At 41.2% G+C, this 17,842-nt stretch overlaps 1 long non-coding RNA gene across 1 annotated transcript; it reads right to left on the reverse strand.

Moving 5' to 3' along the window:
• Window positions 1-7,830: 7,830 nt before the first annotated feature.
• LOC310749177 lies at window positions 7,831-9,954 on the reverse strand. Its single transcript, XR_014541506.1, has 2 exons — window positions 9,880-9,954; window positions 7,831-8,109 (listed from the first exon to the last, which is right to left on the reverse strand). It is a non-coding gene; the product is annotated as an uncharacterized lncRNA (long non-coding RNA).
• Between the last annotated feature and the right edge of the window lie 7,888 nt (window positions 9,955-17,842).

Below are 17,842 nucleotides of genomic sequence, written 5' to 3' on the forward strand. Positions count from 1 at the left end.
TCCCCCTCCAACACTCTGACAGCTGGCTCTCTGCACATGTGCTCTGCATTTAGCTTATGTGCATTCACTAGTTGCCCAGGCCTGCACGTGGCCATGACTGCATTTGACTCATGCTAGGGCTGAACTAGATGTAATGGTGATTTGGGCTAAGCTAGGCATGGCTTGTTTAAAACTAGCTCTGACCCAGGACACATTCAGTTGTGGGTGAGGGGGAAAAGACAAGATTTGGAGAAATTATGCCCTCCCACTGCCCACAACGGGACGTGGGTGGCACTGTGGTCTAAACCACAGAGCCTAGGGCTTGCCGATCAGAAGGTCGGCAGTTTGAATCCCCGCGACGGGGTGAGCTCCCGTTGCTCGGTCCCTGCTCCTGGCAACCTAGCAGTTCGAAAGCACACAGTGCAAGTAGATAAATAGGTACCGCTCTGGCGGGAAGGTAAATGGTGTTTCCATGCGCTGCTCTGGTTTGCCAGAAGCTTAGTCATGCTGGCCACATGACCTGGAAGCTGTACGCCGGCTCCCTCAGCCAGTAAAGCGAGATGAGCGCTGCAACCCGAGAGTCGTCCGAGACTGGACCTAATGGTCAGGGGTCCCTTTACCTTTACCTTACTGCCCTCAACAGTTCTCTCTGCAGTCTGTGCCCCCTTCTCAAGGCATTCTTTAAGCTGAGCTCTTGAGGTGAAACAGGAGCTTACCTAGGAGAAATGTGTTGCAAGGGACAGGGGAGAGGCAATAAATGAGTACAGGAGGGGTTCAATCTTGCACCTTTTTGCTCAAAAAAAAAATCACCTCCCCCTGCATTTTAAAAATAAATAGGGCAGAAAATCCCCCATAATCCCCTCTAGTTTAACCCTAGGTTCTGATTATACCTTTTCGTTTTGAAAGTTCCATAATAAGCAGCTATAAAGAGAACTTGAAAATTCTGCATAACAGCAGCGTGTTTCGTTTCACGCAGAGGAAAGAAAAATCTCTGCAGGCATTCAGCCACAAGAGGGTGGTGTTGGAACTAAAACGCTAATAGATGACACTATTTTTATATACTGCACCTCCCTTTAATCAATACTGTTGCGCTGTAAATATTTAATGAAAGACATTAATGATTATTAGTCTCCATCCCCGCACCCAATGACTATCAGTGGTGCAGATTTGCAGAGAAAATGACAAAAACAATAATTAACACAAATAACTCTATTCATTGACTGCAATATTTGCAGGGGGCCTTTAAGGGAGCCCAGCCAGCCTTGTCCCAACCTTAACATTGGTGACAAGGGATGCTTATACTTCCTTTAAAAAGAAAAATAAGTTAAAGGCAGGCAATTCACACAATAAAGTGATTTTTCAAGCTGTTGCTGTGCCTATCTTTGCTGGTCATGAAAGCTGTTTTGCAAAATGTTTATATTAAACTTTTCTGTTGACTCTGGCAGAAGGCTTGTCAGGCATACCCACATGTAAAGAGTGGAGAATTGGGTGTCTGTTCAGAAGAAAATGGACAAATTATCTGTCTCTCCCCCCCCCCCCACTTTGGTTATACACAAAGACGTTATTGTCACTTGTCTGTCTCAGCCCTTCCCTGCAGGCATGATAAGCAGACGGCTATTTTCTTTTAATTTTCTTCAACAACACAGAAATGCTTATGATTATTGTGGAGTCAGGAAAAGTTTAGTTTCACCAAGTGCCGCATAGTGTTGCATTTAGTTATTTAGTATATATCTCTCTGCCGTATCTATCTTTTTTCCTCCACCACTCATGCCCTGAATGCCTACTAGCACTTGTCAGATGCAGCTAAATATTACCTTCTTATATTAAACAGAAGGGTAAAAACTCTTTACAGAAAGCGCAGCTGACAGCTCTCAACATGAGCTGAATGATCACTCCCAATTGTAATCGATTCTGTAAGTACTGAACACAAACCCCCAGGCAATTGAAGAAAATAGGATGATGAAGGACTGCAAACTAATACGTTACACATCTTCATTGATTAACCATTGATTAACCATTATTTTCCTGAATGACAAACAGCCAGTGGTAAAGTAAGTGAAGCTGATGATTTATTTACATGTTAGACGGAAGATGACTTCTTTATTCAGCTGATTGTGAGCTAATGCTGAGGCAGGAGACTGCAACAGTTTAGGAATAAGGGGCCGGCTTCTAATCTTTGCTGGCATCGTGCCTGGATTTTTCAGCATGTTTTTATTAGAGAGGAATTTAGCTTGACTGGAAAACAATCAGCTAAATTCAAACAGAGATGATACGGCACGGCACCTGCAGTATAACTACATTTAAGGAGGAGATCGTTTTATAGACTCGGTATTTACAAGAATATTGATCTGTGTTTATTGAACTTTTAATTTAATTCTCTGTTTTGCTCAGCGCCTTATTGGCAATTAAGCACAATTGCATAAATGGCAGAATAGAAGTTTTTAAATACACTTTGCATGTACATTGTTGAGAGAGAGTGAGTGAGTTTGGAACTGTAGCAAAGCCATGGTTTGGGGTTTGTTTGTTTGTTTCCCAGATCTTCAAACCCATCAATCTATTTGAAGATTTTAGCATAAATCAAGCATCTAATTATAATCAGTCTCCCATTAATACAGTAATAAGTAAAACTGATTGCAGTGGCATAAAGCATTACCAGTCATATCAACTTATGTGCAGTCCATCTGACCCCTTTGCATTTAGATTCTTGAATCCAACAAAAACCGCCTTATAGATACATAATTGATTCCCACGCTTGTACCACATGGTGTGTGTGTGTGTGTGTGTGTGTTTGAGATGTAATATTAAGGCCATTTCATCTGTTTAAAGATCTGTGGACAACATCTGTCACTAATTAGTGATAAATCATTGCGATTCTTCACTTTTCTTTGTCACAACATTAATCAGAAGGAGCTCTTTGGTGAGCTCTTTGGGGTTTAATGTCTATATAATACGTGCTACTTCGTAGGAATTCTGCTGTAAAGTAGTGTTAATTAATATCCACTTAATAGAGTGAGCTGAGATATACATCATGGTTAGCACTCAGAATGGGTTTCTGTGGAAAATGTACATGCTTTCAGTGTACATAGTTTAAGACAATCTGTTTCCAACAAAGAGAAATGGCCTTTATTGATGAAGTTAATTCTAGTTTCACCTGAATTTACACACACACAGAGAGAGAGAGAGAGAGAGAGAGAAAGAGAGAGCGCAATTTGGACCCAGTGCCATCGTGAGTAATTATTGAGACATCAATAACACAAATTATGCATTTACATAGTTTTTAGTAACTCCAATAGATTTCTAGATTTGTGAGTTAATAATTGAGCACTATCCCTACCAGTTTTGCCAGCCCTTCCCAGATCAAGGTTATGTTCCTTTAACATTGTATAAGAGTGAAAGTTCTCCCAGATATTGTCTTTTCCCTATGAGTATTCTTTTTAAAAAAAAAAAAATCAATTGTTACATTTCTATTAACAGATTTCCAAAACTGGGCTTGCTCTCTTACGTTTGAATTTAGCAAAAACAAAACAAAACAGAAGAACAATCAATGACCCTCTTCCTGGTACCAATTTAACTTTGGTTCTCATTTACTGTTTGCTTTTAATGATACCTTGTATTGTAATCAAATCATTCTTTTGGATGAAGGATCCATTAACAGGATTGTTTCAGGTTTCTCATGAAGTGAGAAACTTTTATGTGAACAGTTCAAAACATAGAGCAAAGCTGCAATCCTACATGTGGTTTCTTGTAAGTAACTCCCATTCATGGGACTTATTTCCAAGTAAATGTGGACAGGATTAGGCTCCATGTTAGGAAGGAACTCAGCATATTGTTTTGGCCTTGCTTTTGTTTCCCCACCCCCCCTAAGATTTTATTAACCCTTTTTCATAATACAATAAGATAAAAAGAAACCAATCCAAATAAAAACAAATACAGAGAAAGAAGGAGAAAAGAAAACACAGAGTCCTCTTTCAAAGGTAGCTCTTAACCCTTGTCAACCACAGAAAATGGCGGACCCTACAAGCTCTCACCTGGGAGTTTTCTTCTCTCTCACCCTGAGAGATCTTCACTTCCTTGTTGATTTTCTTTTTTGAGATTGTGTGCTTCTATAGTCTGTCAAACATGTACACATACTAAAAACCTGTTGAAGTAGGTGTTATAAAGTGCACGTGGAAATAGCAGTTTCACATAAGTAAGCAGATATAGTGGTTAGAAACCTAACTATTCAAAAGCATTTACCCTTTAAAGAGTATATTCTTCTTTAAGGAGTTTATGGTTTGAGGGTTTGAGCTCAATGGGAGTGAAGGAGATAATTTCATAACAGCTCCGCGGTAAAAAAAAAGAAAAAGATTTTGGACTAATGCCTTCCCTTTTATAAGTAAACCAGAATCAATAGTACCATTTAGCTTTGAACATCTAGGCCCTGGATATTTGGCTTCAGGCAAGGAAAATATCTCCCCATGCAGGAGCCTGCTCTCTGGAAGGGGTATGTATGTCCATTTGGCAGAATTCATTTATCTCACCTGCTAATCAGCACAATATTCTGTTGCCCACCATGTGAGTCCAGTTATGTATCATAATAGCCATCACTGGTGGTTTTTTAAATGGAGACTAAAAAACACACTCCAGAAAAATCACTCTTGCACTTTTGTATCAAACGTCACATGGGGAAAAGCTGACGGGACAAGTCACACAAAACTGTATATTTCTATCTAGGGTCAAACAAATCTGTCAGTTTCAGTTTCATACTTGCCTCTTCATGAAAATTTTCACTTCATGAAAATTTGTCAGTATTATTATTATTTATCATCATCATCATCATCATTATTTCAATTTATATACCACCTTTTATCAGAAGATCCCGGGGTGGTATACAACATTAAAAACACATTACAGAACATCAATGATAAAAACACAATCAAAACGTAACAATCTACATACAGTTTTTATGTGAAAATTGGCTTTGTACGCATTTATGCATGCAACTTTGCCTAATATAACAGTGCACGTATTGTATGTTGTTTTCAGCAGTGTATGCATTCTTGAACGTACTTTCTCCTAATAAGCATTTTTTGTTCACATCATTTGGCTGAATGCAAAATTCAAACAAGTGCAAATTGTGCATACGGCAACTGCTTTTCAGTTTGCATATTCTTTCAGGAATTGTGAATTAGGTAGGTTTGGATTAAAATCTGAACTGACCCATTCCCCCCCCCCCTTATCCTTAGTTCTATCCTTCTTTGGCACTCAGAATCTTACAGAGGAACAGGAAAAGCATCTGTGGAGTATGGTTTCCTTAAGCAAAATGAAAACTAGAAGTGAAATCTTATGATTTATGATGATATTTTTTTAAAAAAATGCTACTCACATGAATTTTAATGGAACTACTGAAAAGGAGAAAAAATGCCTTGCTTCATGTATGTGATTTCCCCCCCTGATTTTTTTTTTTTTTTTTTTGCATTGGAATAACAAGAAGTATTTTGGATTTCAACCTTTCCTCATTAAGTGTCAAAAATATAGTTTGAACTCATGTGTAGCAGACTTTCCCTTTCAGTCTCTGCAGGTATATTTAATATCTTTACATTTTTAATGAAAATGTAGCTGTCAGTTTAAAACTAATTTGGATGGACAGCAATAAAATGCAAACCTCACTTCAAATTAGAATTTTCAGTGCGGATTTCCAATAGAAAGTAATTGCTGACAATAGGAAATGACAAATTACTAATTACTTAGTTCAATTAGACTTTTGTGCCTTTGGTCCTAAGTGGCAAGCATACAGCAAATCTTGCACTTTTATAACAATTAATGACACTAAAACTATTTAAACTGCCAACAGATGTGAGTAAGAAGACATGAATTGAAACTTACTTAATTTACATACTACCCTGATTTTATTTCGAGTACATGGTGTTTAATTTTTATGTTACAATTAAATATCACTAGCATAGTGTGATTTCTGCAGGATGTTTTTGGAACAAAATGCTGGTGCTGACGTTTGTTCCTCTCCTTATCGCAGCAATATTTACAGTAAAGAGATTGCATAACGTAAAGAGAGAATAGAATATAATTTTTTATCTAGAGAGGTAACTTGCGGGACTTACAAAATGGAAGCTCTTTGTCATATTAATTATAACACGAGGCTGTTATGGTTGAAATTCATGCCGCTGAACAAGAATTGGTTCAGTTTCTAATAGCACAGGGCTGTCAAACTCTTTCCCTCCTTTCCCTATTAAGACAGAATTTCCATTTTTCATCCTCCCCACAACCCCTTCTCCCGTGCTGCTCTGCTGTAACTTACAAGAGCAAATCCTTTCAGTGGTTTATCTACAACTTCAGCAACCATTTATTTAAACTTGAGGGCTACAGCAAGTAGACTTTCCGCACACCCCTCCCCTCATATCTTTAGGCGTGAAGGTAACAGCTTCAACTATTCTGAGCCCAGAAAGGCCGCAACCGAAAATGGGGTACTTGTGAATTTTCTGCCTGTCATCATGCAACTTTTAAAGGTACCGGAGTCTTGCGGGAGGGGAAGTGTCAAACTTAGCAGCAAATACAGTCAAAACTAGGCAGGAAGCAGAAGTTCTGTGGAAAGTCTTAGGACCACACCACACCACAGCAGTTCCAATGTCCGATACACAAAGGTGTTTTAAGGAGGAGAGGAAGAAAAGGAGAAGTCTAAAAGCAACAGTGTGTATATGAGTGAGAGGATCCAAATTGGGGCTGGGTGATCTATGGCTTAGAACATTTTGTTCCAAAGGTTATTGGCAAAGTGTGTCTTTATGGTACCTGGTGTGTGAAGGGCGACTTGAGGAGGATGCAACAGGGCAGGCGTGTGCCCTTCCAATCAGTCTGATTGGACTGATCGGAAAGATGAATGCCTGTTTCATCCTCCTCACACCACTCTGCCAGCAATCCCCCCCAAATGTGTGCGGGGCCATTGCCCCGGCAGCCCCCCACACTCCTCCCCTGAGCCCCAGCCAACCTGGACAACCGGTTTTCACCCCAGGTCTAAATCCTTCCGCCTCCTGAGGATTCAAGATTCATCTGTTGACCGTGTTGCCTTGGCAACTCTTCCACCTTCAAGCTGCAGAAGGGGAGGTTTGGTTTTTTACATCAGGGCCTCCCACTCCTGTGGTTTGGACAGTTCTGTGCTTAAATGTCTTGAACTGTCACAATGCCTCTAGCTTGACTCACAGTTGGTGACTTTTGTCTTGCTTCCTCTGACATACTCAGTAAGACGCCTTTTGGCTTCAGGTCTCTGGCAACCTTACTGAGCTCTGTCACTATCTGCAGGGCTCTTGCTTTGTGGTCATAATACACGTACCATTCGTTCTGCAGGCTCCAGAGGAAGTGAAATAGATAGGTGTGGGGAAAGAGATTTGTCACCTGAATTGAGGCTCACAGAGATGTCACCATCAGTTAAGCACCAGTGATAATTTCTGGGAGGAGGAGGTTTAGCCTAGTATGCATTAGTTTTCATGCTTATCATGCAGAAATAATAACATATAAATAGCTATAGCTATAAAACAGCACATCAACACCTTCTAGTCATCCAGCCATGGAGCCATCTAGTCAGACAGATAGTGACGATTTTGTTTGCAGTAGATGGAGGAGTCTTTTCTGTGATGGCCTCCCACCCCCTTGAATGCTAGCACCTCTTTTAGATGCATTAAGTTGTTTTATTTGCTCTGGCATTTCAGTGTAATGTTACGGATTACCAGCTTGGTCATCTTCACTTCCATGCCAAGTTTACCTAATCCAAAGGTTGTCTTAGCATCTGAGCTGGGACTCATGGTTAAGCCAAGATTTGTTCTGCCTGATTTAACCCTAGTGGTTTAATAAATAAACAAATAAAGCCATCATTGGAATTTTATTGAAAGGCAAAATACAAAATCCCTAGAATAAATGAATCCTTAAAATAAAACAATATTATTTATATGCAGTTGGAATGACTACATCTTCATCAGCATAGAAGGGTCACAGGGTCCAAAATGAGCAACACTGGTTTCGGACAACTCTGATGTTTTATTTAATCATTCCATATTTCTCTTTTTCGTCCTCCTCCTCCTCTCTATTCTCCATGGCCTCCAACAACCCAACTTTAGGAATCTGAGATATAGCTGAGACCAAACCCTTTAAAAGAGGAGAGAAAGGAAAAGCTTATGTATGGGGTAGGATCTGATGAAGGATGAAAGAAAGAAAGACTTTCACAGCTGTAGGATGATACCTGGAGGAAGGATGGAGAAAGAGGCCTAATTAGAAGAAACATGAGGAAGGCAGATGGCGGAGAAAGCAAAGAAAGGGTCAGAGATACCAGACTGACTATATAGTCATAAAGGAATATATAAGACTATAGGAATGGTCTCATGAATCATGAGAGGAGAATGTTTAGAATGATTAATGATTTAATCATGCAGAAGAAGACAATGAGAGAGAATATAATTCCCTTCCCATTTCCATCATATTTATTGAGTTTCCAGCAACAGGGGAAATGTGTTGTTCTTGGGCACTTCACCTATTCTACAATGCAGTGAACGAGAGTGCCTAAGCTGTGAAATATTAACCCAGGCAAACAGAGAGATGTTAGAGAAATATATCTGATATTCAGGGGTATAAAAGTAACCAGTTCTTAATGTGTAAAGCATCAAAATTCTCATTTTCACTTATTTTATCTTATGCCTCCGTTCTTATTTGCAGGCAGGGGTGGGGAGCCTGTGGCCCTCCAAATGTTGCTGCCCTAAGAGCGACAGCCAGCATGCCAAACATTCAGGAATGGTGGGAGTTTGGACGGTTGCAAGTTCACCATCCCTGCTGTGGAGCAAACCAGGGCAACACGGCAGCTGCTGCACTTAAGGGGTAATGAGTGCGAAGCATCCAGGTAAAATCTCACCTTGGCAATGAACTCACCAGGTAGCCTTGAATAAGGCACTATTTCTCAGCTTCTCCATGTGGAATGAACAATATTGATCCTGTTTATCTTAGTCATGGGGCTCCACAAATTTTGGCTTGACTTCATAACCAAGCCAAAGCCTGTTACTGTCTCCCAACTTGGTGGTTTGCTGGTTTGGTGTTCTAGGTGCTTCCGCCATGCATTTCCCAAGGATATAATCCCTCTGTTACTGGTGTGAAGGTGTGGGAACAAATGCTGCCTTTTATCTCTGACCTCAGTGCTGTGGTGTTTAGCCCTCAGATTGGAGATGAAAGATCCCTCTGACTGCTCTTTAGAGATTTTCTCTACAGGGTTGCTAGAAGGATCTTTTATCTCCTAATCAGAGGGATGATCTCTGGCTGGTGGGGACACTTACCGTGGCTTGTTGGGTTGGATCCAGTCCATGGACTGTTAGCCACCCTTGGCATAAATACTAAGTGTTATTAAAAGCATAAATACCTTTACAGCAGTACATGTATTTTAATAAAAAGATGTCCAAGAACAAAGATACATAGTGGTTATAATTGAGCTTCAGGGTGATCAGAATGTTAGGAATGCACAGCTGACCATAGCTTCTCATTATGTCAAAGAAACCGTGGTTAATGGCTTCCAAACAAGCCAAGCTATGGGACCCATTGGTTTCTATTTTTGCTTTTTTGAAAGTCATTAACCATCATTTCCCAGTTCAGACGTAAGGAAGCTATGGTTAGCTGCTGCTTCCTGGCTTTCTTTCCCACTCACAGAAAAGAAAGAGTAAAGTAAGAGCAAAGGACTTGAGTTTATGTATGCCCTGGCTTATTAAGCCAGGAGCTGATCATATGCACCAGATACATGTATTTGAAGCAGTATATGCAAAAGAAGAAACAAAACTGAAAGAGGAGAAAAGTTGAGCCATCTCTTAAAAGCCCTTCAAAAATTAAAATGGAAACAGAGGGAAAATGAGACAGAGTCGGGGAAGCCAATATAATACCCACCAAGTGTCCCAGAAAAAAAGCGACACCCCATTTTATTGCGTGAGATCAAGGCGGCCATTTTGTTGTAATCTTGCCTTGAAAAAGAAATAAGAAACGCTTGGGGCGAGATCATGGCACAGGTCATGTGACTCACCCCGGGAGTACATTCCGGAAGACCTCCATCCAGGTTTTTGATGTAGAAATGTTGGATGGTATGTAATATATATAATCCCAAGAGGACTGAGGAGAGGGAGGAAAGTCTGAGGTAAGAGTTAGAGGGAAATGTCAAATGCAGGGACCTACACATACTCTTCTGTATCTGGCTACTTGGAAGGAAGATCCATTGGATTCCATAGGGCCCGCTCCCAGGTGCATGGCTATAGGACTGCAGCCTCAGACTTCTTTTTACAGTGGTACCTCGGGTTACATACACTTCAGGTTACATACGCTTCAGGTTACAGACTCCGCTAACCCAGAAATAGTGCTTCGGTTAAGAACTTTGCTTCAGGATAAGAACAGAAATCGTGCTCCGGTGGCGTGGCAGCAGCAGGAGGCCCCATTAGTTAAAGTGGTGCTTCAGGTTAAGAACAGTTTCAGGTTAAGAACGGACCTCTGGAACGAATTAAGTACTTAACCTGAGGTACCACTGTATTTGGAAGCGAGGGTCATCACCCAGATAGGCAAATGGCCTCACCCTATGGGCTGCTGCACTGAGACCTTTTCACACAGAGATAATTCAGGCCTCTGTTCTCATGGAGCCTTAGCTTTCTGCAAGTAACACCCCTCCGTAGGCAATGCATTACCACTGCCTGACCCCACTTGTCTGCATCTTCCCAAATCTGCCCTTCCAACCTCTATGCGCCTTTACAGGCCCAGCCACGTTGCTCCCTCTTTAGCCTCATATTAGCATTGCCGCTTCCCTTCCTTTTTTATATATTTCACCAGCTGTGTTGCTTCTATCACTTTACTTCTCACTCTTCCTTCGCCAGCTGTTGAAAGAAATATGGTACACAAGTCCCATTACTATAGTGCAATCTTTAAATGCAAGGTGTTCTGAGGCAGTTGAAGTAATTATCTATGAAATATGGAAGCATGCATAGGACAACTTGCTTTCTTGAGTATGGCTTCCCTCTTTCCAATTGCTGCTCTATGGCCATCATAACTTTAATTCTGCACAGACCCTTCCCTCCTCCCCCCCCTCTCCCCCCCTTTCTAGCGGACTGGTTTGTTTCACGACTTGCCATCTCTCTCCAGTGTTACTGTAAAAAGGTTTTCAATTTCCTCACCGGTTGACTGAAAGGCTGTTCGCTGAATATATAAGGGCCTAACCAGAGCTCAGTATAGGGATCTGAGGAGGATTACTAAGGATTCTAGGGCATTTTGATTCTGTCCAAAATTACTTTCAGGCATACGTATCAGATGGCTTGGCTGCGTCTGATGGATCAAGGGGACAGTGTGAGAGTAAGAAAGAGAAGGTGAAAAGGATAAAGGAGGGATCGAGGACAAAAGGAAGATCATACAGCAGTAGGGAAAGAGAAGGGAAGCCGAGAGCAATATCTTACTTTTATTGTGAACTTTTATTTCTGCAGTTTAGACAAAAAAAAAAAAAAGTGAGAAATACCCAATTCAGTATACTACAAAGAGGTAGATAAACCCAATCCACCTAAGACAGAAAAAAAGGTGGGCGGGAGACTCGTTTTTAACCATTGTAACATGAAGTTGGGTATTTTAAAATGCTTGCGGAATGTTGCATCGCTTCTGTTGAACATAAAAATGATCCAAACTAGAATGCCCAGATTGTTGCAGGTACAATTCTCAAAACTAGTCTTATTTAAAACAACCAACCAAGCAACCAACCAACCCTGTTTGGTTATGCAGGACCAGTGATGGATATGCCTTTTTTTCTTAAGGAACACGAATGTTTAAGGGCTGCCTTAAGCACATCTTGTTTCCCACATGGATTGCACTTCTGTTTAGGAACGAGCATATGTAATTCACACATCGATTGCCACTTGTAGCAACCGCACACACTTCTGTTTTGCTGGGAAGCTGTGATTGGCCTTGGCTTCTCAGCGCATACAACACAAAATTGTATGCGTATGCAAGTGTGTCAGCCATGTCTGGTGGTCTGTGAGTGTCTGCTTTTCCTCCTCCACAGGTAAAAGTATGCCCTATCTTGTAGATTTGTAATTTTTAAAGTGCCCACTCCCCCCCAAAAAAAAACCAAGAGGGGGAAACTTCTTTGCGATAAAGTCCTGTTAGAGTTTAAATCCCTTCAGAGTTTTTTCCCCCCTTTAAAGATTTCCCAGATGTTTCTTTTTTTGCTGAAGTCTGCATTTTAGAAATACATAAGTACTCTGCTGAGTCTATGGCTGTAACCTCTCTGGGACAGGGGACTTGCCTAGCTGTCTTTTCAGTTATTTGTTAGTGCTAGCCACTAGACAATTGAGCCCTGACCCTTGATTGGGAACACTGTGCCCACAGTAGAAATAATAAATAGCAATAACAATGACTAAATATATAAATGACAGTTAAATGTTCCATTCCGTGAGCACTTAACAGCCATTTTCAAACCATGGTGCAAGGCGTGTACAATCATATACTTGAAGAAAAGAGGGTCTTTCCTATAAATATAAAAAATAATTTAATATTAAAAAGTGGATATAGCGCAGCAAGCCTTGTAAACGTTGCAGTAGCTGGAAGCCTGGAATACAAACAGAGGTAAAACTTTAATGAGCATTGATTAGTATCCAGTGGATATAGATCCTAATCGCATGCATTTTTACTTGGTAAGTAAAATCCACTGATTTCAGTTGAACTTACTGCTAGGAAACCCATAGTCAAAGTTTACAACCATAGCCAAAGTTCATGCATCTATTGGATATATTTAAAACTCTGTAATATAAATAAATCCTCCCCGCCACACCATTTTTATTGACCTGTATTCAGAGCCCCACAGTCCATAGTGCATGTCCGACTGCACTCAGCTTCCTCTTACCTCAGTGTCATGAAACCCAAGAGGACCCGATCACTTCCTCCCAAGGTTCCCAGTACTTCCTCTTCATTGATCAGTTGCTCCCTGCTGGTGAGGACCAGGTCCAAGATAGATGGTCCCATTGCTGCTTCACTGCTCTTACCCCATTGCACCACATAGTTTCCGTCGTATATGAGGGGCTGTAATGTGTGCATATTATGTCGCATTACGAGGGTCTGACTACATGCTAAATGAGTGACATGATTTGCAATCACGTTGTTGAGTTTTTAAACCAGTTGCGTTGGGGTGGGAGATTGTCATCAAGTTTCTGCTTCCCAACATGGTTGTGACCTTTATAACGAACAAACAATCAAACCCCACACAGCGTACAGCATTAGGAAAAGCTATATTGGTGAGGAGTATTTTTTACTGAGATCGTAGCTGGAGAGAAAATCTTAAACCTTGCTTCCCCATGTAGCACTGATGACAACTCCCTACCCATACCTGGTATTTATTTATTTATTTAAAAACCTTTATATGATGGTTAATCATGCCATTAACAGTACATAAAGCTAGGACCTGAATCAATAAGAGTTCTATTTGGCATGAAGGAATTATGAAATTTGATGACATCACTCATTGTGATGGTATGGGGGGGGGGAGTGGGGTGTGAAAATAGCTCCTTGTTGGCTATAGGTATATATCCCAGGTCTCATTAATATGGAAGCTGCCAATTAGGCCACAGTAATGGTATGAGCCAGGCCTGTGACTGTTCCCACAGGAGCATCCCAGTTTTGGTTAATGATATTTCAGTAGGTTACTTAATTACAGGTGAAATTTGAGTGTTGAATGTGATTTTCGACTGTGGGACAATCATGCCTTAAAAATGGACTAAGGACTCAACATACCCTTTTGTGTTTGTGTTGTTTGGTTCTGCAGTCTCTAAAGGCACCAGAGTCCGCCTTCGAACATGCCACGACCCAGCACTTTTGCTGAAGGAACTGGAGAGACTAGATTCCATAAAAGGGGGTTAAAAGTTTTGGGAGACACCTGGATGAAATATCCTGTCTGGCAAGCATTTTCTGGGCCAGAACAAGCTGGTTCAGGCACTTAAAAAAATTAAGATCTACAGGGAATTACAACCAAAGGTGGTTGATTCCACTGATTAGAACTGAGTTGCATCTAGTCTACATAAAGGTACCCCTGCCCATCAGGGCCAGTCGTAACCGACTCTAGGGTTGCGCGCTCATCTCGCTCAAGAGGCCGGGAGCCGGCGCTGTCCGAAGACACTTCCGGGTCATGTGGCCAGTGTGACTAAGCTGCATCTGGCGAGCCAGCACCAGCGCCGCACACGGAAATGCCGTTTACCTTCGCGCTAGAAAGTGGTCCCTATTTATCTCCTTGCACTTTGGGGTGCTTTCGAACTGCTAGATAGGCAGGAGCTGGGACCAAACGATGGGAGCTCACCCCGCCACGGGGATTCGAACCGCCAACCTTTTGATCGGCAGGTCCTAGGCTCTGTGGTTTAACCCACAGCGCCACCCATGTGCCCTAGTCTACATATAAGTACTCAAATCACTTGCCAAATCCTATTACTGATCCGTAACTTCATCATCAGGGGGAAATAAAGGACATTAATAAAGCCATTACCCAGAGTCTTGTTTTGTTTTAGTTTTTAAATTATTTTTTCCAGCTTATTGTGATTTTTTTTCCAGCTTATTGTGATTTTTTTTCCTGCTGCAAGCGAAATATTTTACATACCTTATGCTGTTGCTTCTTTATATGCAGGAGTGGTGTATTTAGTCATATTCTGTTGCATTATATGAGACAAGCGCCAATACAGTTTTTGAAACAAGGTATGGTATGTGTTTACCTCTTTAAAATTCATCCTTCTCTCCCCCTACCACTTGGCCAAACTGCAGTTTTATTGCTGGATAATATGGTGAAAAGATTCATTGAAAGCGTTACCTAACAACATTGGTGGTGTTGATGAATAGTTGCAATTAATACATTCCCTTAATTAGTCTGATACCCAGAAGATGCACCTGGCAGGTCATTTAAATACTGCAATTGATTTATAGCTGCTAGAAATGATTTTACCAGCTATCTTCAGAGAGTGCAATTAGAGAGGATTTCAATTTTTTTCATGCATTTTCTGTGAGGAATAAACATAAAAAGGTCTGTGTGTAATTCAGAACAAAGCAGCCATAACAGTACTAATGGTTTATGGATTTTATTAATATCCCTCTATCATTAGAAACAATTTAGAGAAGGTGCATATTGTTTCATGTCTGAAGTATTCACTTTATTTTCCAATATGAATGCTTTGTTTAAAATGGATAGGCAGCACTCCACAATGCTGTAAGTGGTTTTGCTGCTGTTTGTAAAACTCAGTAGTGAAAAATCTTAAGCCGTTCGAGAATAACAGTTGTATGCAGGTATACACAACCTTTATGTGTATGTGAGTGTAATCAATTGATAGATGGATACATTACAAATTAAAAAAAGGCTGGCATCCTATTGACCCACTGGGATTTTAGCTACTTAATTGGGCACAAGATTGCAGCCATGGCTATATGTATACCATACTCTATATTTATGCCAGTATTTATGATTTATTTTGACTTTTATCATGGACATATGATGGCTATGAAAATAAATGCCTACTGTTTTACCATTTGTGTGTGATCTGTCACAAAAGGTTCGGCTGTTCTGTTAATGTTTTATCTGTTTTGAAATGGACTCAGTTCACTGTCTTTTAGATTTTTCCCGTGCCCTTGCATTTTGCCCTATTTCCCATGTTGAAGCAGACAGCATCCCTGCCTTTTGTTAACTCTCCTCTTTCTGCAACGACACCATCGTTCCTATCAGTTGGAAGAGTGCTCGGCTATATAGAAAAAGCATCTGTCGGACAAGAGGGTTCTTTCTTGGCTCTCAGCCACTGCTTGTTTAACTTTGGTGTAATCAGAAAAAAAGCCTAATATATGCCAGGGTCCTATATTACTCTCTCTCACACATGGGCATATTGGAGAATGTGACATTTGTGTAGAATAGAGGTTTATATGCGCAAGAGAAATATGCAAAGCAATGAGGCATAGGGTGCCCAGAGGCAGGGCAGGGCAGTGCCTACTGTCCAACATTTCTCCATTTCTCTTATGAAAATAAAGGTAAAGGTAAAGGGACCCCTGACCATTAGGTCCAGTCGTGGCCGACTCTGGGGCTGCGGTGCTCATCTCGCTTTATGCCGAGGGAGCCTGTGTACAGCTTCTGGGTCATGTGGACAGCATGACTAAGCCGCTTCTTGCGAACCAGAGCAGCGCACGGAAACACCATTTACCTTCCCGCCGGAGTGGTACCTATTTATCTACTTGCACTTTGATGTGCTTTTGAACTGCTAGGTTGGCAGGAGCTAGCAGTTCAGGGACTGAGCAACGGGAGCTCACCCCGTCACGGGGATTCGAACCGCCGACCTTCTGATCGGCAAGTCCTAGGCTTGTGATTTAACCCACAGCACCACCTGCGTCCCTCTCTTATGAAAATAGGGATGTTTTATTCTATTATTATTATTATTATTATTATTATTATTATTATTATTATTATTATTATTATTTATTTTACTAATCATACCCCACTGGGTAGCTTCCAAAATATATACAAACATGATAAAGCATTAAATGTTGAAATAACTTCCATATACAGGGCTGCTCAGGGGTCAGATAACTCCACACCCTCCAACATTTCTCTGATGAAAATAGGGATATCTCACCATACCTTCCAACACTTCTCCAAAGAAAATAGGGACATCCTAAGGAAAAGCGGGACATTCTGGGATCAAATCAGAAACTGGGACAGCTTCTGTAAATCTGGGACTATCCCTTGAAAATAGGGACACTTGGAGGGTCTGGCAATGCTCCTGAACGCTGGGTATTTTGTAGAAGGGGGAATTTCAGCAACTGCAGCCAGGGCCAACCCTGCCCTTGAGGCAGAGTGAGGCAGCCACCTCACACGGCAGATGCTGAGGGATGGGGAGCAGACTCTTGTAAAGGATCGTTACCACACTGCACAGCTTTCATTCATTTCAGTGGGGCTTGTGCCAGAGAAGTAAACCCCTTGTGGGCAGTGATTTTGCTGTTGTTGCGAGTGGGTGGGTGTGCAAAACAAGAATCTGTATGTTTGATGCACACTGGAAAGCTGAATGGCTTGATTATGTCAAGATGGCAGATAACATTTTATTGACCACCGGCTGACAGAGAAGTATGTCAGGGCTAATCTTTCTGTTTCTGTAATTAATGCATGGTGGTGCTGCTAAAGCAGTTGAATAACGTTCACCAAGTGGCTACGCACAGCTGATTGCTGCATCTCCACTTTCTTTGATGCTCAGTAGCCAAACTTAAATATGCAGCCTGAGCGACCAGCAAATTAATACTGGGCTGTTGTGCATATAATATAGAGATTCTCACAACCTTTGAGTCTTGATGTGCTTGACCTGGCATTGGAAGCCAAAGTCTGTTTTTAAAAATAAGTATGCCAGCAAAATGCCTATTAACCTTGCAGTATAAATGTGTATAGAAAATAATCATAGTTCCTTATTTATGAGGAGGGAGCAGATGCTGCATCCTTCTCTTAGTTATTATTTTTATATCCAACAAGTGTGCTGGACACATCTTAGCAGAAATGGGGAAGCATGGCCTCTGGCCTCGAGGTGCCCGCAATTTAATTTTGCCCATGGCACGTGAAAAGGAGAGAAGGTGGCTGTTTGGGAGTGTCCAGGCCATGAAATCCTTCCATATGATATTCTCATGGCTGTCTCTGAGGGGTTCCATCCATTGGCTTGCCTGGGAAGGCCTGCCATTGGGCTCTTTCCTTCCCATTCTACCTGGTGATGATGTCACTACATTATGTAATGGTATGAAATAATTGGAACACAAGTTCATTTGCTTCCTTTCTCCTCGTTCCTTTTTTCCTTTTGTAGCATGTCTCTTTAGTTAAAAGTACAAGACAAGCTGTGCT

This window comes from Podarcis filfolensis, assembly GCF_964270895.1.
Source record: "Podarcis filfolensis genome assembly, chromosome: 1".
In the NCBI taxonomy this organism is placed as follows: domain Eukaryota; kingdom Metazoa; phylum Chordata; class Lepidosauria; order Squamata; family Lacertidae; genus Podarcis; species Podarcis filfolensis.